Source organism: Scyliorhinus canicula, chromosome 5 (genome assembly GCF_902713615.1).
Source record: "Scyliorhinus canicula chromosome 5, sScyCan1.1, whole genome shotgun sequence".
Lineage (NCBI taxonomy): Eukaryota > Metazoa > Chordata > Chondrichthyes > Carcharhiniformes > Scyliorhinidae > Scyliorhinus > Scyliorhinus canicula.
Window position 1 is genome coordinate 6471267 of NC_052150.1, and position 21447 is coordinate 6492713.

Genomic DNA, 21447 nt, shown 5'->3' on the forward strand with positions numbered 1-21447 from the left:
GAGCCGTCCCGTCGGAGCTTCCGCCCTCTCTGAATATTCATTACCCGCTAACCAATTCACAACCAATTTAAAATTGAGAGGTGACCTGACCTCCGAAGGGGACATTGGCGGAAAGCATTCAGGTTGCCATAACCCTCCAGGGTGTCTAATGGAGAGGAGGCTCTGCAGAGAACATGGGGGAACGAGCAAAGTTATTCCCAGGGCCCAGGGGGTGGTGGGGTGTGAGTCTCAGCATTTAGGGGGGGGGTGGGGGGAGGGAGGGAATATGCTCACAAGCCTTCGGGGACCTTGACTGTCCTTGGCCAGAGGTCTCCAAGGGGTCTGGCGCCTGGTGTTGAGTTAGCGCTTGTCGGGTCTCCCTTGCTGAGGTTTAAGCTATCTTCCCTCGGAGGGTCTGCCCCTCTGGAGTGGCACCTGGAAGTGGGTAAGATCAGTAAATGCACGGTAGCACAGTGGTTAGCACTGTTGCTTCACAGTGCCAGGGTCCCAGGTTCGATTCCCGGCTTGGGTCACTGTCTTTGAAGTCTGCACGTTCTCCCTGTGTCTGCGTGGGTTTCCTCCGGATGCTCCAGTTTCCTCCCAATAGTCCTGAAAGACGTGCTGTTCGTGAATTTGGACATTCTGAATTCTCCCTCTGTGTACGCGAACAGGCGCCGGAATGTGGCGAGGAGGAAATTTTCACAGTAACTTCATTGCAGTGGTAATGTCAGCCTACTTGTGACAATAAATATTACTTTACCTAACTTTACTTTACATCACTGGGTCAGCCCACGGGCAACTGTGAGGTGCCTGGGCAACGTCCCATGAAAAGTCAGGCTGCATGTGCAGTGTGGGAGAATGAGGAAGGCTTGCAGTGAGGACAGAGCAATGCTCCTCTTACCCTCAGCGACTTCCTGACTCCTGCCTGACAAACACCAGAGTGTATCCTGTGACTGAGCAGGGCGATTCCTGGGCGATGAGACGCTGAATGACACACCCCGACTACAATCTCCTCCGAGGATAGGGGTCCCGCTGTGCGTTTGCACTGACTGAGGAGGTGGACAGACCCTGGGCTTCCCCGTGATGAGTGAATGTTGATCGAGACAAGAGGCCTGAGCGAAGCACGAGGTGGGTGGGGGTGGGGGTGTTGGGAATTGTCCAGGAGGGGACAGTTCCTGGGGTGGCAGTGCCAGGATCTGGTCGTCATTACAGCATGGTCACAGTGGGGCAAGGCAGAACCATTGAGGTGCCATCCTCATGGCAGAGGGAGGGTGCCGGCGTTACCTGGGGGTTGCCAGAGCGAGCCGCAATGACATGAGAGCGGGGTTATCAACGTGACTTTTATCACATTAAATTGTTCTAACACTCAATATTTATCTCTCCCAGTGCCTAGTTTCATCCGTGTCCTCCATGTGATTATCTTTTCTCTGTCTTCCTCACCCTCCCAACACATCCAGGTGTATTCCCAGGATCCACAGATGAGGATGTGGCAGACTGTTGATTTCCATGGCCTGCTGCCTGAGATGACATTGGCAGGTGTCCCATGGAAGGCCAGGACCTTGAGGTCTAGGTCTGTTTCCGGGCAGCATGGGTGTTGCAGTGCTTCCCTCCACAGTGTGAGGGACTGGAGGTGTTGGGATGGACATTCCCAGGGCCATGCACCTGCTGATCCTCTTCTCTGTGGGTGCCCGTGGTCCCCTGAGCTCCTCCATGTGATGGAGGGGCATCTGATGTGAGATCCAGAAGCTACACCTTCCCTTGCCATGGAGTGCGGGTGCTACGCCGAGGTTTCCACTGTGGACACCACCCTCACTGTGTTGGCTTTGGTGCCTCAGAGAGATGGCACCATCTCCTCGGGCAGAAAGCAGTGGAAGTCCTCCGGTCCGCCTGGTGAAGGGTGCGGGTGAGAGCTGTGACACCTCCTCGATACTTGTTGTCGAGGTCTCCCTCGGAGCTACTTGGGTTGGTGGTCTTCAGAACATAAGAACATAAGAATTAGGAGCAGGAGTAGGCCATCTGGCCCCTCGAGCCTGCTCCGCCATTTGTACTCAGCTCCACTTTCCGGCCAGAATACCAAAACCCTTAATCCCTTTATTCTTCAAAGAACTATCTATCTTTATCTTAAAAACATTTAATGAAGGAGCCTCAACTGCTTCACTGGGCAAATAATTCCATAGATTCACAATCCTTTGGGTGAAGACGTTCCTCCTAAACTCAGTCCTAAATCTACTTCCCCTTATTTTGAGGCTATGTCCCCTAGTTCGGCTTTCACCCACCAGTGGAAGCAACCTGCCCACATCTATCCTAACTATTCCCTGATGTACCATCAATTGGACGCGAGACACGATGAAGATTCAAACTGTGGCTTTAATCAGCTAGTTGTTAGCCCGGTGGTTGACTACAGAGAAAGGCCGACCGCTGGGAACCCTGGATACTTATACCCCGCATTGGAGGCGGGTCTACTTGCCTCTCGACCAATTGGTGAGCAGTCACATGACTAGTCCCAGCCAATCAGACGAGAGGCACATGACCAGCCAGAGCCAATGGGAAACCAATGCTCTGCACCAATGGCAGTGCTCCCACTCATACCACCACATCCCTTCATAATTTTATATGTTTCTATAAGATTCCCCCGCATCCTTCTAAATTCCAACGAGTACAGTCCCAGTCTACTCAACCTCTCCTCGTAATCCAACCCCTTCAGCTCTGGGATTAACCGAGTGAATTTCCTCTGCACACCCTCCAGTGCCAGTACGTCCTTTCTCAGGTAAGGAGACCAACACTGAACACAATACTCCAGGTGTGGCCTCACTAACACCTTATACAATTGCAGCATAACCTCCCTAGTCTTAAACTCCATCCCTCTAGCAATGAAGGACAAAAATCCATTCGCTTTCTTATCACCTGTTGCACCTGTAAATCAACTTTTTGCGACTCATGCACGAGCACACCCAGGTCTCTCTGCACAGCAGCATGTTTTAATATTTTATCATTTAAATAACAATCCCTTTTGCTGTTATTCCAACCAAAATGGATAACCTCACATTTGTCAACATTGTATTCCATCTGCCAGACCCTAGCCCATTCACTTAACCTATCCAAACCCCTATGAGGAAAGGCTGATGGACTTGAGGTTGTTTTCGTTAGAGAGAAGAAGGTTAAGAGGTGACTTAATAGAGGCATACAAAATGATCAGAGGGTTAGATAGGGTGGACAGCGAGAGCCTTCTCCCGCGGATGGAGGTGGCTAGCACGAGGGGACATAGCCTTAAATTGAGGGGTAATAGATATAGGACAGAGGTCAGAGGTGGGTTTTTTACGCAAAGAGTGGTGAGGCCGTGGAATGCCCTACCTGCAACAGTAGTGAACTCGCCAACATTGAGGGCATTTAAAAGTTTATTGGATAAGCATATGGATGATAAGGGCATAGTGTAGGTTAGATGGCCTTTAGTTTTTTTTCCATGTCGGTGCAACATCGAGGGCCGAAGGGCCTGTACTGCGCTGTATCGTTCTATGTTCTATGTTCTCTGCAGACCTCCGGTATCCTCTGCATTTTTTGCTTTACCACTCATCTTAGTGTTGTTTGCAAACTTGGACACATTGCCCTTGGTCCCCAAGAAGGCTAGAGGATGGACCGCGCTGGCCAACTGGTTGACCTGCCAGGGAAGCCAGATGGCATTCGTGCAACACGAGGCAGACTGATTGGAGAAAGTTTACTCACGAGAGGCTTGCACCATGGCTGCATGTCTTGAGGGTTCTCATTTCTGTCCCCTGCCCTCAACCTCAGCTTCTGCACAGGTGCCATCCTGCACCTCGCCAGCCAACACGAGGACTCTCTCCACAAAGGTTCTTCCGCTTCCCAGATCCGGTATGTCTCCGACAGGCTGTGCCTGCTGACGCTGGTTATGCTGCAGATTGTCCTCCAACGAGACAGATGGGGAGAGTGTAGGCCGGAGTCGTGCCAGGGCAGGTGGTGATCAAGTCCGGCACGTGTGGGAGGGTGAGTGGGAGCGATAACATGAGAAACAGAGGATCTATCGGGGAGTATGTGGGGAGTGGGGAACAGGGAAGGTGGCATCATGACAAATGTTGGGATCCCGTGAGGTGATTGGCAGCGAGGTCACCATGGCCATGTGATACTCGTGAGAAAAGACTGAAAGGGAGACATGAGGGGATAGACTTACCCTGGCTGCACTGAGGAAGTCATTCATCTTCTTCCGTCACTGTAGCCCCATCCTCCTCCGGAGCGAGCTAGCGCTCGTTATCGTGGCCACAGCATCCCAGGTGAGGTTGTGACCTTGATTGCTGAACATCTGCTCGATTGTGGGTTCAGGATGTCAGGCTCAACACTATCCAGAGGTTTGTTGAGATCTCCCTCCATGAATTGTGGCCTTGCTGTCTTCCTGTCAGCACCACCCCCCCTTACCACCACCACCTCCCCTCCCCCAGACTGGATTTCAAACAAGTACTGGGGGAAGCGTTTAAAACGAGCGCCCCAATGTTTCCAGAAATTAAGTTGAAAGCGCCGTCTTTATATGGTCTTTGGGCCTCACCATTAAAAGAAATGAGTCTGTTGTCCACACCGGCCATGCCTCTGTGGCCAACTTGCCTATTTTAAAAGGACTTTTGACCTCTCTTTTTTGCAGTCTCTTGTCTTCTTGCATTGCAAGTAACCACTTAAGAATCCCAAGAAGAGCATTTCTGTCCTCTCCCTTTTGAACTCCAATGTCACAAAGAGGTCTCAAACAGGCCGAAGGAATCCTCGTTTACAAATGCCTGTCCTGGCCGTCATCAAAGATGGGTAAAAAAAAAAAAATCACCTGGTCAAATATCAGGTTGGATATCTTTAAAATACCCTTTGAGCAAGGAGTATTCAGATACCTTTTCAGATACCCTTTCAGATACCCTTTGAGGAAGGATTATTCAGTTCCCAAAGTCTGTGCAACAAAGAGCGAAGTGATATGGTTCGATATCGCTCTGCTAAATGGTGAGGTTTTGTTCTTCAACATTAAGGAGCCAAGGCCAATAAATGGTTTGGGAGAAATTGGCAATAGCATTGCCCGTCCAAGTCTCTCTTCCAACATAGCAAGTACTCAGTCCCTTGATGTGGTAATCACACGTAATTTACCTTTATAGTGTTTCCCCTCCAGAACACTAGGGGCAGTGTCATGTCATGATCCCAGAGAGCCAAGGGTAATGCACTCAGCACCTGGGTTCAAATCCCACTAAGGCAGATGGTGAAATCTGAATCCAATAAAACATCTGCAATTAAAAGTCTAATGTTGACCATGTAAAAACCTATCCGGTTCACTAATGGAACTAAATATGCCACCCTTACCTGGTCCGACCTGAGTGAGCACTGTTGCTTCACAGCCCCAGGGACCCGGGTTCGATTTCCGGTTGGATCACTGTCTCTGCGGAATCTACACATTCTTTCCGGGTCTGGGTGGGGTTTCCTCCGGGTCCTCCGGTTTCCTCCCACAAGTCCCGAAAGACGTGCTGTGAGGTAGGGGCAGCACGGTAGCATGGTGGTTAGCATAAATGCTTCACAGCTCCAGGGTCCCAGGTTCGATTCCCGGCTGGGTCACTGTCTGTGTGGAGTCTGCATGTCCTCCCCGTGTGTGCGTGGGTTTCCTCCGGGTGCTCCGGTTTCCTCCCACAGTCCAAAGATGTGCGGGTTAGGTGGATTGGCCATGCTAAATTGCCCGTAGTGTTCTAATAGTAAGGTTAAGGGGGGGAGTTGTTGGGTTACGGGTATAGGGTGGGTTTGAGTAGGGTGATCATTGCTCGGCACAACATTGAGGGCCGAAGGGCCTGTTCTGTGCTGTACTGTTCTATGTCTATGTCTAGGTGAATTGGACATTCTAAATTCTCCTTCAGTGTACCCAAACAGGCGCCGGAGTGTGGAGACTGGGGGATTTTCACAGTAACTTCATTGCAGTGTTAATGTAATGAACCTGTGACACTGATAAAGATTATGATGCATGTTACTCCAGACTCTTAAAATGCCCCCTCAAATGGCCTAACAAACTACTCTGTTCAAGTTCAGTGAGGGATGGGCAATCTGCAAATCTGTTTGTGGAAGTTTCTTATTTTTAGCACTGCCAATTGGCTCTCACACCTCTTTTAGATATAGGATTAGCCAAATTTGCTAAATTAGATTTTTTGAAGCAGTCTTTAATAAAGTGATAAATCAATAAATCCCTCATCCCACCACGTTACAATTACCCATCAGTGCTACATTTAAATTATCCATTGACATTTTGCTCCCAGCGATCAGTAGGGTCAATTTTGTAAAAATTTTACCTTCAGTCCCTCCAGTAATAAAACTGTTTTTAAACTACCTACTTTACGGAAAAAGAAGCATTGTATCTATTTTAATAGCCCTTGCACTTCTTCCAATTGGAAATATGTCGAGCTACCTATGCTTGCCTTCCAAGTCTGAATAGCCACGAGTCAATTTTGTGTTGCATTTATGACCTGGAATTACAAAAATATGAAAGGTAATGGTGAGAATCGACTTCCTGAAACCAGGTAATTTATTCAAACACTGCAGAGTTTAATTTTCGCTGGTACCACGCTGTTTAACACAGGTCTGTACAATTACCCTGTGCATCATTTTAATAGCTGTTTGCCAACAACTGGATTAAAACGCAAAATATTTTTACATAAATGCATTAATTACTGGACTAATAGACAAAATTTTATGTTTAATGCAGGGGAAATTGTCATCAATTCAGAACAGGTCACTCACTGCTTTTGACTGGGCATTTCACCTTTCATCAGGTAAATGAGATAACCCCTTCAGTGCTTCAGTATCGCACAATGGCTTCAAATATATGCAACAGTGCCAATGGGCTTTTTCAACATGATGAAGTGATTGCTTTGATAATAATAAGTGAGTCTTGACCCGATTTGGTTACCTAAGGATTCGGGATCATTCAGTGCCATCCATCCTCGAGTGAAAAAGCCACTTGATGGGGCAAAGATGAGCTTTTATTTCAATCCCAGTTACTCTTTTGTGATTGATTGAGTGATTTATTCACTGGGTAAATTTACATATGAAATTATTCCAGTCCTTTTTGAGCCACAAGTGAAAACTCATTCGGGCTTCCTGCTCCCACTCCCCCTCCCCGAGGTCATTTTAATTGCAAAATCCTTTAGAGATGCGATGCAATGGTATTTCATAATTGAGAGGACATGGCTGTGGTATTAAGCACGAACTGATACAAACGTCACACCCCTCTCGCTGCAGGGGGCAAACCTTCCAATCACAGGCAGGCTGATGGCTCCTCTTCATTACAACGGGCGGCAGACAGATCACTGGTGCACCACAATGTTGTCCACAATCCACAATCAATGCACATTCTCAGTGAGTGGACATGTTGGTGCACTGCTGGGAATTATTGAAAAAACAGATGACGACGAGCATTTGAATAACCCCATGCCTTTTTTGGAACATTCTCCCAAGTTTTATGCAGAACCAGCGTAACTTCAGCCTCCAGCAGCAGAGGAGGGTTATTCCGTCAGTAGTGATCTTCTTTCTATCACAGAGACACTATCCACAACACCCAGGCTGGCTATTGAGGGCGTTGTGTCCTTTATAAAGCTAAGCCGGTGGATATATATACACAGAAGACAATGCGACAGACAGTGGCCATTCGTAGGAAGACCTATTTAGACCTGGGTTGGCTCTTTCCTGAAGAAGGTAATCCATTGGAAGAATCTTGAAGGTTGGTTCGCTATTCAAATCTCCAGCAGAACCACAGTCTCTATTGTCTTTATCTGAGGAGTGGGTTGTGTTTTTTGCAGCAACGCACCTTTCAGATCTTTATTCCACTAAACCTACCAAAGACATGTCTAGCCTATAAGGGCATAGTGTTGGTTAGATGGCCTTTAGATTTTTTCCATGTCGGTGCAACATCGAGGGCCGAAGGGCCTGTACTGCGCTGTATCGTTCTATTGCTCAGGAAGAAGTCTTACAACACCAGGATAAATTCCAACAGGTTTGTTTCGAATCACTAGCTTTCGGAGCACTGCTCCTTCCTCAGGTGAATGAACCACCTATTGAAAATGAAATGAAAAATGAAATGAAAATCGCTTATTGTCACAAGTGGGCTTCAAATTAAGTTACTGTGAAACGCCCCTCGTCGCCACATTCCGGCGCCTGTTCGGGGAGGCTGGTACAGGTTATTGCTGGTTAAACATGAAGTGTTCCCCAGGGAGATCAGTATTCGTGATTCCATTTAGACTGTATAGAGGATCACACTGACAGAGAGTTGGTAGTGCCTGTTCCTTTGGAAGAAAATCCCAGATGAAAACCTTCGAATTTCACAGCATCCATTTGGCCCATCGAGTTTGCACTGACCCTCCGAAAGAGCAAGCCTACCAAGGTCCACTCCCTAACCCTGCAACCCCCTAATCCCACCTAACCTGCACATCTTTTGACTGTGGGAGGAAGCCGGAGCACCCGGACGAAACCCACACAGACACGTGCAGACAGTGACCGAAGCTGGGATTCAAACCTGGCGCTGTGAAGCCACTGTGCTAACCACTGTGCTACCGTGCTGCTGCCGTTTTGTTAATAAACCAGTTTGAAGCAAGTGCTGGGGTCAGATTACAGTCTCGACAGGAGAAATCATACAGACGGGAAACCAGCAAACATGCCATGAGTATATAGAACAGCTAAAAGTCATACTAATTGCCACTGGCGATGAATTGCAACTTATGGAATGATCTCTTACTGTCACAAGTTACTGGATGATTTGCAGATTAATAATGGCGAGTGTCATTGAATTTACCAGAACTTTGACAGGAATTTCTGCTTCATTATCTTGCTTTCTCACTTCAAGAGCAGGGTAGTGGACACATTCATTGCCCTTAGTGTTGGGTGGGTTACTGGGTTATGGGGATAGTGTGGAGGTGTTGACCTTGGGTAGGGTGCTCTTTCCAAGAGCCGGTGCAGACTCGATGGGCCGAATGTCCTCCTACTGCACTGTAAATTCTATGTCTATTTGATTTGCTATGTATCGTTGAATTGCTTGATCAGGGAAGAAACAAATTTATTTATTTAACTATTCCTTTTTAATAAAGAAACAGAAGGATCTGGATTAATTGTCGTTAAGAATTTTTTGAAATGTAAACACCATCGTTTTATAAAAGCTTTGGAAAGCAGAATCCTAATTATATAAAATTGCAATATTTAATTGAATTAAAAGATAAAATAAATGACTTCAACCAAACAATCTAGATAATTTAAAGACCTAGCCAGGATTCTCCGAAATCCCGGCCAAGTGTTGACGCTGGCGTAAACTCCGGAGTGGTGTACGCCAGTGTCAACGGGCCTCCTGGCCCAGCGATTCAGCGGTCTTCAGGGGCCCAGCACGGCGCCGGAGTGCTTCGCGCTGCTCCGGTGCCGAAAGACGGCCCTGCAGTACCGTCTCTGCACCGGCGCCTGTGCGTGGTTGCCATCTCTGCGCCAGTGCCGGAGCAACATGGCGGAGACCTACAGCGGGCCTGCGTGGAAGGAGGTAATAATCCTCCAGATCATGGGCGCCCGCTGATCGGTGGCCCCGGTCAGGATGCCTTGGAGGCACCCCCCCGCCCCCCCCCCCCCCCACAGAGTCAGATCCCCCCGGCCCCCCCACCAGGACGTCCACCGCGGCCGCGGATCCGAGCTCCCGCCGGGTGGTACCAGGTTGGAACCACGCCGGCGGGACTCGGCGGAACTAGGTGGGAGTTCGGCCGGCCGACCGCGGAGAATTGCTGCGGGGGGCTCTTTCAGTGGCCCCAGACCGCGTGGCCGCAATTGGGGCCGATTCGCCGGTCGCCGGAGAATCGCGTCCCGGCGTCGGAGTGGCGTGGTGGGAATTTGTCACGTCCCTGCTGATTCTCCGACCCGGAGCGAGCAAGGAAAATCCCGGCCCCTGTGTCAGAGCATAAATGTTTCTGTAACCTCGTAGATTATCTCTCAAACTTTGGTCTTGGCTCAAATAACTACCTTCAGATTTGCTGAAATATTCAGTTGTCACTTGGTGACTAACAATATCTTCTGGAGCCAGTCAGGAACCCACAAACCACTAATAACATGCAGTGCAAAAATAATCCTCGATCCAAGCGAAATAGAGAAGACTGGTTGTCTCCAGAGTTTTAACCAGTGAAATTTAGCAAAAATCTAAGTTGAATATGTTGGGCAGAACTGTTCTTGTGACAGGGGTCCAGCCCACAAATTGGAGAACGTGTGGGGACCCCACATCACTCTAGCACGAGTCCTTGCACAGGGAAGGGGGGAGGGGTGCTGAGAGCCATCAGCCTGTCCTTTTTTGTCAATTCCCCATCACCCCCAAAACTCCCTTCCTCCCCCCTCCCTCCCCTCCTGGCATCACTCACCTGTTCTTGTCACATTCCTGAACCTGTGTGTCAGGTGGGTATGTTTTTTTTTTAATTTAAAAGAGTACCCAATTATTTTTTTACAATCGAGGGGCTATTTAACGTGGCCAATCCACCTACCCTGCACATCTTTGAGTTTGTCGGGGAGAGACCCACGCAGACACGAGGAGAATGTGCAAACTCCACACGGACGGTGACCCGGGGCCGGTATCGAACCTGGTTCCTCGGCGCCAAGAGGCAGCAGTGCTAACCACTGCGCCACCGTGCTGCCCGGGTGGGTAGGTGCCAGCAGCATCTCTGGTCGCGTTGACGAATGATGCAGATCAGCCCGCACCTCTCAACATTTGCCCCGCTCCAGAGTCGACGACTCTGCGTAAGCTCCACCCTTGCCCAATTAAGCGGCACTTAATTCCACAGGCCGCCCCGAAAAGCGGGATTCTGGCCCACTCTCCAGCTGGCGGGCACGACCCCCGTCGCCTCCATTAAATCCCGCCCAAATATCTTTTCAATGGAAAAAAAAGCAGAAAATGATGGAAACACACAACAGGTCAGTCGGCACCTGGGAAGAAACAAAGTTGACTGCTGCGGTTGTGAAATCCCTTTCCCCAGATGATACCTGACCAACCCGACTCATTTTAAATTTCCAGCAGGCAAAGAATGTTGCGTGTCCTTTCATCGATGTTTATTTAATGAGCTGAAGTCAATTACAAATATCTATGCGTTGCTCCAGTCCAAAACAAATTGGAAACATTGAAATAATCTAACAACGGCATAACTCAAATGACTGAAACTTCTCAGAAAGCTTTCATGGGTGTGAATGAGGTAATCTATTTAATCAGCACAAAAGTAGCAAAGCAATTCTCGGGTTGGAATTAGCATACATGAGACGACTATGCAACTGGTCCAAACCAATTTGCTTTAAGTAGTTTTTATACATCCTTAATTTATTACATAAATGAATTCATAGCACTTCAGCATAAAAGGCTCTTATGGACTGAGATGTATTTCAATGCAATAAAATGCTTGTAAAAATGTCAATGTGATATGTAACTAATTTTGACAATATTTTTATAAGTCTTTATTCGGGTAAAAAATAAATCTGAAAATTCATTAGACGCAACATTTATTTATCCTTCAACCATGTTCAAGTGGCATTTATGTTAATTATTTTGAAATAAAGACACTGCCACAAGCTGGTGTGGAGTGTCGTCCACAAACCTTCAGCCCTCTGCTCCTGGTGAGGGCCCGGCTTTTAACCAGGGGTTGGAGAGTTGTAGCCCTCGCTTCAATCGCAGATTGAATTAACCTCAAAGGTTAACGGCAGTCAGACAGTGAGCACCACCGACAAGATGCACGGCAGCAAGACACGAAGTTGCCTTTCCCAGCACCTTCCAAACCTACAACCTCGACCTGCTAGAACGAGAAGGGCAGCAGAGTCATGGGGGACGTCATCACCTGCAAGGTCCCCTCCAAGGGGTTAATCCAAGTGAAGCAATACTGAGCGAGTGCTGCACTGTTGGAGCTGCTGCCTTTCAGAAACAATGTAAAAACGAGGTGCTGTCTTTTTCCTAAGGCTGGCATAAAACACCCCCTGGAATGACCTCAAAGAGTTCTCCTCAGTATCCCGGACAATATTTATTCCTCAAACAGCACCACTAAAAGAGACCGGATCACGGCCTACTGTGTGCGCATGAGCTTTCTGCGTGCAAATTGGCTGCTACACTTCCTTCACTTAAATAGTAACTACACTTGAAAAGACTCTTCAGCATTTCCTGCGGTTATAAAAGGTGCCATATCAATGTAAAGTCTTTCCTTTTTTCATATACACGATGCAACATCTGGAGGACTGTAAACAATGCTACAAATGATCTGTGGGATTATTGAATCCAAACATCAGACTTCAAAATATTGATATACCATGAGAGCAAAATACTTGTGTTCTGGGTGGGAAATGCAGAATTGCTAAGCAATTTGCAACATTGCTAATGTCCGACCGTAACTAAATTCATTATTTGAAAGGCCTCTTTGTACCATTTTTCTCCAGAGGTGACTGGTTATATTGATGGGACGAGGTGAAGTCAGATGGGAAGAGGCTCAATTCAAACATGGGCCAGCTCCTGTTATGCTTCTGTGCTACAAATTTGGTATTTGGTATAATTAGCGGTGTTAGAATCGCAAGAAACTGCAGTGTGGTGTATTCAGCCCAATGCATTACACAAGCTTGCCACCCCCACGTTGATTCTGTATACACCTCCCACTGCCTCAGGAAGGCAGACAGCATTATCAGAGACCCCTCCCACCCAGGCATTGCTTCTTCCAGACCTTTCCATCAGGCAGAAGATACAAAAGTCTGAAGACCCGCACATTCAGATATAAGAACAGCTTCTTTCCCACAGCTACCAGACTCCTCAACGACTCCGCCTCGGACTGATCTGTTCCCTGTAAGAACACTATTCACACGACCTATGCTGCTCTTGCTCATGTATTTGCTTTGTTTGGCCCCTTGTCCGAACAGTAACCAGCCTTACAACACCAGGTTAAAGTCCAACAGGTTTGTTTCAAACACGAGCTTTCGGAGCGCAGCTCCTTCCTCAGGTGAATGGCAAGGTATGTTCCAGAAACATTTATATAGACAAAGTCCGAGATGCTGCACAATGCTTGGAATGCGAGCATTAGCAGGTAATCAAATCGTTACAGATCCAGAGAGAGGGATAATCCCAGGTTAAAGAGGTGTGAATTGTCTCAAACCAGGACAGTTGGTAGGATTTTGCAAATCCAGGCCAGATGGTGGGGGGTGAATGTAATGCGACATGAATCCAAGATCCCGGTTGAGGCCGCACTCATGCATGCGGAACTTAGCTATAAGTTTTTGCTCGGCAATTCTGCGTTGTCGCGTGTCCTGAAGGCCGCCTTGGAGAACGCTTACCCGGAGATCAGAGGCTGAATGCCCTTGACTGCTGAAGTGTTCTCCGACTGGAAGGGAACATTCCTGCCTGGTGATTGTCGCACGATGCCCGTTCATTCGTTGTTGTAGTGTCTGCATAGTCTCGCCAATGTACCACGCTTCGGGACATCCTTTCCTGCAGCGTATGAGGTAGACTACATTGGTCGAGTCGCACGAGTATGTGCCGCGTACCTGGTGGGTGGTGTTTCCACGTGTAATGGTGGTATCCATGTCGATGATCTGGCATGTCTTGCAGAGATTGCCCTGGCAGGGTTGTGTGGTGTCGTGGTCGCTGTTCGGAAGGTTTGGTAATTTGCTGCAAACAATGGTTTGTTTGAGGTTGCATAATTGTTTGAAGGCCGGTAGTGGGGTGTGGGGATGACCCTGGCAAGATGTTCATCTTCATTGATGATGTGTTGAAGGCTGCGAAGAAGATGTCGTAGTTTCTCCGCCCCAGGAAAGTACTGGACGACGAAGGATACTCTGTCAGTGGTGTCCCGTGTTTGTCTTCTGAGGAGGTCGGTGTGGTTTTTTGCTGTGGCGCGTTGGAACTGTCGATCGATGAGTCAAGCGCCATATCCCGTTCGTACGAGGGCATCTTTCAGTATCTGTAGGTGTCTGTTACGTTCCTCCTCGTCTGAGCAGATCCTGTGTATACGGAGGGCTTGTCCATAGGGGATGGCTTCTTTAATGTGTTTTGGGTGAAAGCTGGAGAAGTGAGGCATCTGCGGTGGGGGCTTTGGGCCGAAGCAATGGGTTAAGATATCAGGCCCAGTCACAATGGGCATATAGCTGCGAGCACAATCATAGAGAGACCTGGCACAGTCGTTTTGCTCCACGTCCGCGAGCATTGAGACCTGTCGTCACGAGAGCGGGCCTCCAGGGTTGGTAGCGTCAAGTGGCGGAGAGCCCCCGGAGCTCCTCCGGCTGCACCCCTATTCCAAGGAGTAATCCGGGGACCATGGGGCACCCAGAGGGAGGAGGAAGTGATGGCGACCAAGTCGGTGACCCACGCAGGGCAGCTGCTGAAAAACCACAGCGTCTCAGATTCAATCGTCCTGTCCCTGACGTATCCGATGGCCAGCCAGCAGAAGAGGGCTCCACCACACCATCTGGAATGCCTGGGAGGCTGCCAAGCCCGTCCAGGCCAGGTCGCCCCAAAAGGCCGGCCGATAAAGCGGATCCAGGTCACAGGGCAGGCCACCTCCTCTCCTGATGTACTGCCTGGGGGGCCACCTAGCGTTAGGGCCTGTAAGGCTAGAAAGTTAGACCACAGTTGGCACAGGTATAGCACACAGGATAGCGTTTGGGGCTATCTTGGGGCTATGTTCATCTTTCGCAATAAACACCCAGTCACAGAAATTTCAACCTGCCTCAGTGCTCTGTCAGGAGGGTGTGAGGGACGTGCTGGGCTGTCTGGATGAGGGGCACTGGGGGGTGGATGGGGGCCGTTGGAGGGGAGAGAAGGCCACCATGATGTGGAAAACCCTGGTAGTGCCATACTGGAGGGCCCCTCCAGAGCAGTACAGGCCCCTGACCTGCATCGTCAGGCAGCCGAAGCACAGGTCGATCATGGCGGTGGTCGTGGCATGGGCATTGCTGTAGCAGGTCTCCGCGTTGGTGCGTGTCGCACAGGTATCAGTAGCCACAACCACAGCAGATACTCCCTGTCGCCCAAGAGCCAACCCCTCACCCGAGGTTGTGCCTCGAAAGTGTCGGGAATGGTCAAGTGTGCAAGGATGAAGGCGTCATGTATGCTGCCTGGGTATCGTTCTCAGACGTGCGCGATGCGCAGCTGGAGGTCACACACCAGCTGCATGTTCATCGAGTGGAACCCCTTTCAGTTTGTGAAGACTGGCCTCTCATGTGACGGAGTTCGTAGGAGGACATGCTTCCCGTCAATTCTCCCTTGGACCTGGGGAATCCCAGTGATGGCGATGAACCAAGCTGCCAAGGCATCCTGGTGGGCTGGGTCCATATTGAAGCTGATATATGGTGCTGAGCGGACATACAGGACCTCCGTGATGGCGCAGATACATCTCTGCACCGAGCTCTGAGATCCTGGACAGGTCCCCACTCAGCCCCAGAAGGAACTTCTGGCGAAGATGTTCAGGGCGACTGTCACTTTGAGGGTTACCGGGAGCGGTAAAGCCGGTGTCACTCTGCAGAACCGAGGGCCACGGTGGGCGGTTAGTGCGGTGCACAGCAAGATGGCTGCCTTGAAGGTTGTGTCACTGGCAGCCCATACCTGGTCACCGCCCCGTGGGAAGACTTGAGAATGGCGTGGTACAGAAGTATCTGGCAGTCTGGCATATAGGATAGCACAGTGGTGAGCACTGCTGCCTCACAGCACCAGGGACCCAGGTTTGATTCCAACTTCGGGTCACTGTCTGTGTGGAGTTTGCACTTTCTCCCCGTGTCTGCTTGGGTTTCCTCCGGGTGCTCCGGTTTCCTCCCACAGTACGAAGATGTGTAGGCTAGGTGGATTGAGCATGCGAAAAGCGCCCTTAGTGCCAAAGATCTGTAGGTTTAGTTGGGTTACGGAGTTAATATGGGGGAATGGGCCTAGGGTGCACTTTCAGCAGATCGGTGCAGACTTAATGGACCGAATGGCCTCCTTCTACACTGTAGGAATTCTATGGATTCTCGGTAAATTAAGTAATTGGGAAAGCAAATAGAATTCTGGCCTTAATTGCAAAGAAGGTCTTGTGATAGTTTCACAGGGCATTGATGAGACCAGACCAAGAGTATGCATATAGTTGTGGTCTTATTGAAGGAAGGGTATAATTTAACAATGATAATCTTTTATTGTCACAAGTAGGCTGACATTAACACTGCATTGAAGTTACTGTGAAAAGCCCTGGTCGCCACATTCCGGTGCCTGTTCGGGAACACAGAGGGAGAATTCAGAATGTCCAATTCATCTAACAGCTTGTATTGGAGGAAATTCAGAGAAAGTTAATGATGTTGATTCCTATGCTGAATGGATTGCATTTTACAGAAAGGTTGAGCAGGTTGAGCAAATATTTAATCGAGCGGAAAAGAATGAGTGATGAGATTCTCGTTACTGAAGGTAAGCATGCAGGTACAGCAGGTGGTAAAGTCGGCAAATGGTATGCTGGCCTTCATTGAGAGAGGATTCGAGTACAGGAGCAGGGATGCCTTGCTGCAATTGTACAGGACCTTGGAGAGGCCACACCTGGAGTATTGTGCGCAGTTTTGGCCTCCTCTGAGGAAGGATGTCCTTACTCGAGAAGGAGGGCAGCGAAGGTTTACCAGACTGATTCCAGGCATGGCGGAACCGACGTATGAGGAGAGATTGACTAGGTTAGGATTTTATTTGCAGGAGTTCAGAAGAACGAGGAGCGATCTCATAGAATCCTATAAAATTCTAACAGGACTAGTCAGGGTAGATGCAGGAAGGATGTTCCGGATGGTGGGTGTGTCCAGAACCAGGATTCACAGTCTGGAGAAATGGGGTCGACCATTTAGGACAGAGAAGAGGAGAAATTTCTTCACCCAGAGAGTGTTCAGCCCGGGGAATTTGTTACCACAGGAAGTAGTTGAGGCCAAAGCATATGTTTTCAAGAAGCAGTTCGATATAGCATTAGGATGGAGGGGATCAAAGGATATGGGCCAAAGCGGGATGAGGCTATTGATTTGGATGATCAGCAATGATCACAATGAATGGCTGAGACCAGGTTTGAAGGGCCGAATGACCTCCTTCTGCTTCTATTTTCTACGTTTCTATGATCTTTTGGGAAACATAGACAATTCTGAGGAGGGAAGATGTTGGGAGGACAATTCCCTCATGCAGGAATCTGGGACTAAGAGGCATAGTTTCAGAAGAAGGAGACTCCCATTAAAGACAGAGATGAAGAGAAATCTACCGCTGTCCCTGCCCCTGCTCCTGCCCCTGCCCCTGCCCCTGCCCCTACCCCTGCCCCTGCCCCTGCCCCTGCCCCTACCCATGCCCCTACCCCTGCCCCTGCCCCTACCCCTGCCCCTACACCTACCCCTGCCCCTGCCCTTACCCCTGCCCCTGCCCTTACCCCTGCCCCTGCCCCTGCCCCTGCCCTTACCCCTGCCCCTGCCCCTGCCCCTATCCCTGCCCCTGCCCCTTCCCCTACCCCTTCCCCTGCCCCTACCCCTTCCCCTTCCACTGCCCCTGCCCCTATCCCTGCCCCTGCCCCTACCCCTGCCCCTACCGCTGCCCCTGCCCCTACCCCTGCCCCTGCCCCTACCCCTACCCCTACCCCTGCCCCTACCCCTGCCCCTGCCCCTACCCCTGCCCCTGCCCCTGCCCTTACCCCTGCCGCTGCCCCTGCCACTACACCTGCCCCTACCCCTGCCCTTACCCCTGCCCCTGCCCCTGCCCTTACCCCTGCCCTTATCCCTGCCCCTGCCCCTACCCCTGCCCTTACCCCTGCCCCTGCCCCTGCCCTTACCCCTGCCCCTGCCCCTGCTCCTGCCTCTGTTATTTATGTTCTTTCCTGCAAACATTATCATAGCTCCTTTGTCACTTTGTCTGTCCCCAGAAGCAAATATTCTGAAACTTGAAATCCTTTTCACAGACAGAGATGCATCCAAAGGAAAATTGGTGAAAAGGTTTTAATCCCGGTTTCCTGCTAAATGCGGCAACGTGACGGGCAACTCTGCATGCATGAGGTGTGATGTCAGACAAATGGTGATATATGAAGTTCAGGGGGTTTCACAGCGGCAATATAATTAGCAGGGCATATTATCCGCTTAATGAAATGTTATAATTGTTCAGAATGAAATACGTGCTGGTATAATTTGTACTTTGGGGCATTAATATCACGTATGTATAATTCAACAGTGTATGAAACTGTAATACAGTTTTACATAATTGCCGTGAACTTTTCTTCATTTTCTCATGGTTTTGTCACTGGAAGCAACGCGGTTTGGCATTGAGGTCAAAGAGTCTGAAGTCAGGACCTCTGTTCGATGTGCGTAAAACAAACTGTATCAAATTGGCTACAGTCAGGCAGAAGCTGTTCATAAGGCACCCCCACTCTGCTGCATAGTTGGAAGTATAATAGAGTGTTCAAGTAACAGCCTGGAAAAGTTATTCTTTCTTGTTCATGTTACGAAGTTTTGGGTGTTGGTGCGCAAATGCACATTCATTTGTAATTCCTCTCTCTCTCTCTGTTGGACATGCTGAAATGTTGACACCTCCATCGCTACAGCGAAGTGAAGACATGGAGGTGACCGCACGCATCCCTCAGCACAAACCCAAGGCCGCCAGGTTATAAGAGAGATCTGTGAGCGGTGCAGCAGTTTACCCAGTCGCTATCTAACATCCCAATGGATTGCAATGTCACAGCAAAAATTGCGAGGCTTCAAGTCACACACACAAGGTAGATGTTCTCACCAACAAATGGTTTTAATCATTGCCAAACCTGGCTGTATTCCTTGAACTTCCATCGCTTGACCATATTGGTGCGGCCTTTGTGGCGTTACGGGTTTGGCACTCAAATTAGCACCCCGTTTCCCTGGGTTTCTGTGGGATTAGCTCTACCCCACCTCAAGCATTTGTTTTCATCCCATTTCATTTTAATTGTCTACCACCATTTATTTCTCTTTTGTCTTTCTTTCTTTATATTTAACCCCCCCCCCCCTCCCCATCTTCCCCACCTTTCCTGACCCTGTCTCCCCTTTGCTTCCCCCTGCCCTTCCCCCCACCTCTATATCTGCCACAGTTTACCTCCAATGTTAGTTTCTCTGCTGTTTGGCCACTCACACCTTTTGTTCTCTCTGGGGACAGCCATTAGCACTATTTCCCCTTGCTTTCTGTGGCTGTTAGCACCCCGTTTTCCTGAGATTCTGTGGCTATGACTCATCTTTCATTCTCACTCCACAGTATAAATGTTTCCCGGGCAGCACGGTGGCCCAGTGGTTAGCACTGTGGCTTCACGGCGCCCAGGTCCCAGGTTCGATCCCGGCTCTGGGTCACTTTCCGTGTTAAGTTTACACATTCTCCCCGTGTTTGCATAGATTTCGCCCCCACAACCCAAGACCTGTGACAAGTAGGTGGATTGATCATGTTAAATTGTCCTTAATTGAAAGAAAAATGAATTGGGTACTCTAAATTTAAAAAAAACAAAGGAAAAAAAAATATTTCCCACTTTCTCTATCTTATAGCTTTGACAAAGGGTCATCTGGACTCGAAACATTAGCTATCTTCTCTCCCTACAGATGCTGCCAGACCTGCTGAGATTTACCAGCATTTTCTCTTTGGTTTCAGATTCCAGTATCCGCAGTAATTTGCTTTTATCCAAATTCCTTCTTCTTCAATCTAACCAATGGAGCCAACGTGATCAGATCTTTTTTCATACAAACGTAGCTCTTTGGCAATTCGGGTCATGTGTACTTTTCCTCACTGTTATTATTCAGCGGTGCCACCCTTTGAACCTGCTCATCATTCAGTAAGGTCACGGCTGGTCTTCCTTAAATCCACTCTCTGTTCCCATGTCCCTTAATTCCCTTTGATTTCAAGAGTCTGCCGAACTCTGTCCTGAATCTACTCATCAAATGAGTATCCACAACTCTTCGGAGTAGAGAATTCCAAAAGTTCACAACGATTTGGGTGAAGAGATTTCTCCTCATCTCAGTCCAAAATGGCTGACTCCCAGTCCTGGAGAATGAGCCTCTCAAAATGTACCCTCTCTGTCACACTTCTAAGAAGTCAATAGACATCAGTGTGAGCACTTCTAATTCTTTTAAACATCAGAACTTGGAAGGGTTAATTTGCTAACCAATTGCTGCACCCTCCAGAGTTATGGGATAACAGGGATAGGGCAGGGGAGTGGGGCCAGGTAGGGTGCTCTTTCAGAGGGTTGGTGAAGACTTAATGGGCAAAATGGCCTTCTTCACAGGGGGGATTCTAGCATTCTACAAAGAACAAAGAAAAGTACCAACAGTGTCCAAAACAGTACCTGTTCGAGAGAGAAATAGCCACAGGAGGCTCCGGCTTTACCTGTCTATCTCTCCTTAAGGTCATCCATCTGCATGTCTGAACCTGTGGTGTAACCACCTCCCTAAAGCTAGTGTCCCACTGCTCCTTGACACCAGTCCTTCGGCTACCCACAGGACAGTCGAGGTGACTGAGTTAACTTCTCCCAGAATTAGCTCACTCAGCTAAATCGCTGGCTTTTCAAGCAGACCAAGCAGGCCAGCAGCACGGTTCGATTCCCGTACCAGCCTCCCCGGACAGGCGCCGGAATGTGGCGACTAGGGGCTTTTCACAGTAACTTCATTGAAGCCTACTCGTGACAATAAGCGATTTTCATTTCATTTCTTCTGCTGCCTCTACTGGACGAAGATCCTCCTCCTGTTTGTTGCTGGAGGGGTTCTTCGGCTACCCATAGTACAGTCGAGGTGACTGAGTTGACTCCTCCCAGAATCCTCTTCTGCCGCCTCTGCTGATGATCTTCCTGTTCTTCCACACATGCTCAGGCCATGTCTCAAAGCAGTGGACATATAGAGAGTAAGGCAGAAGGAGGATGCAAATCAAGCCAGAAACTGGAATCAGTTGCACAGAGTTCAGGATTTAGAGGAACGCCAACCAGGTAAATCGGTCCACCATCATGACCCGAATCACAAAGGCCACATTTTGGAAAAAAGCAGGAAATCAGTGATCATTGTCGAGAATGAAAATGGAATGGCGAGACGGAACAGAAACCCACTTAACCCGACAAGAAGATGGGCATTAACGGAATGGATCAACTGCCCAGTCAATCTGAACAGAAAACCAATGGTCTGTGATGATTCACATTTTACTCCATTGAGATGGAGAGAGTATCCTATCTTGGAGCTATCCAGCCTCCAAGAAAACTGAGAACAAAGTTGGGAAGATTGGTCAAACCACCAGAGTGCTTATCCTTGTGAACCAAAGATGAAATCAGAGACTTCAGGGGCAGATGTAGGATGATGCATACAAGATATTGAATAGAGTCCAGACGCTCCGAGGAGATGTGATCTAATATCAAATAGGTAAGCAGCCTACGTCGTCCGTGATGTAAGATCATATGACAACAGAGAATGGTGGGAGCCAGTTCAATGTGAAGCCTCGTGCTCAGATTGTACTGTACATAGTTAGTGGAATGTTCAGTA

General features: G+C 48.9%; 1 long non-coding RNA gene across 1 annotated transcript in view; it reads left to right on the top strand.

The window, feature by feature from the left end:
- The window catches only part of LOC119965591, a 96623-nt gene that overhangs the window by 15792 nt on the left and 59384 nt on the right, over positions 1-21447 (top strand). Inside the window, exon 2 of the long non-coding RNA XR_005460556.1 lies at positions 6698-6764. This is a non-coding gene — a long non-coding RNA (uncharacterized LOC119965591). The remainder of the gene's footprint in view (positions 1-6697; positions 6765-21447) is intronic.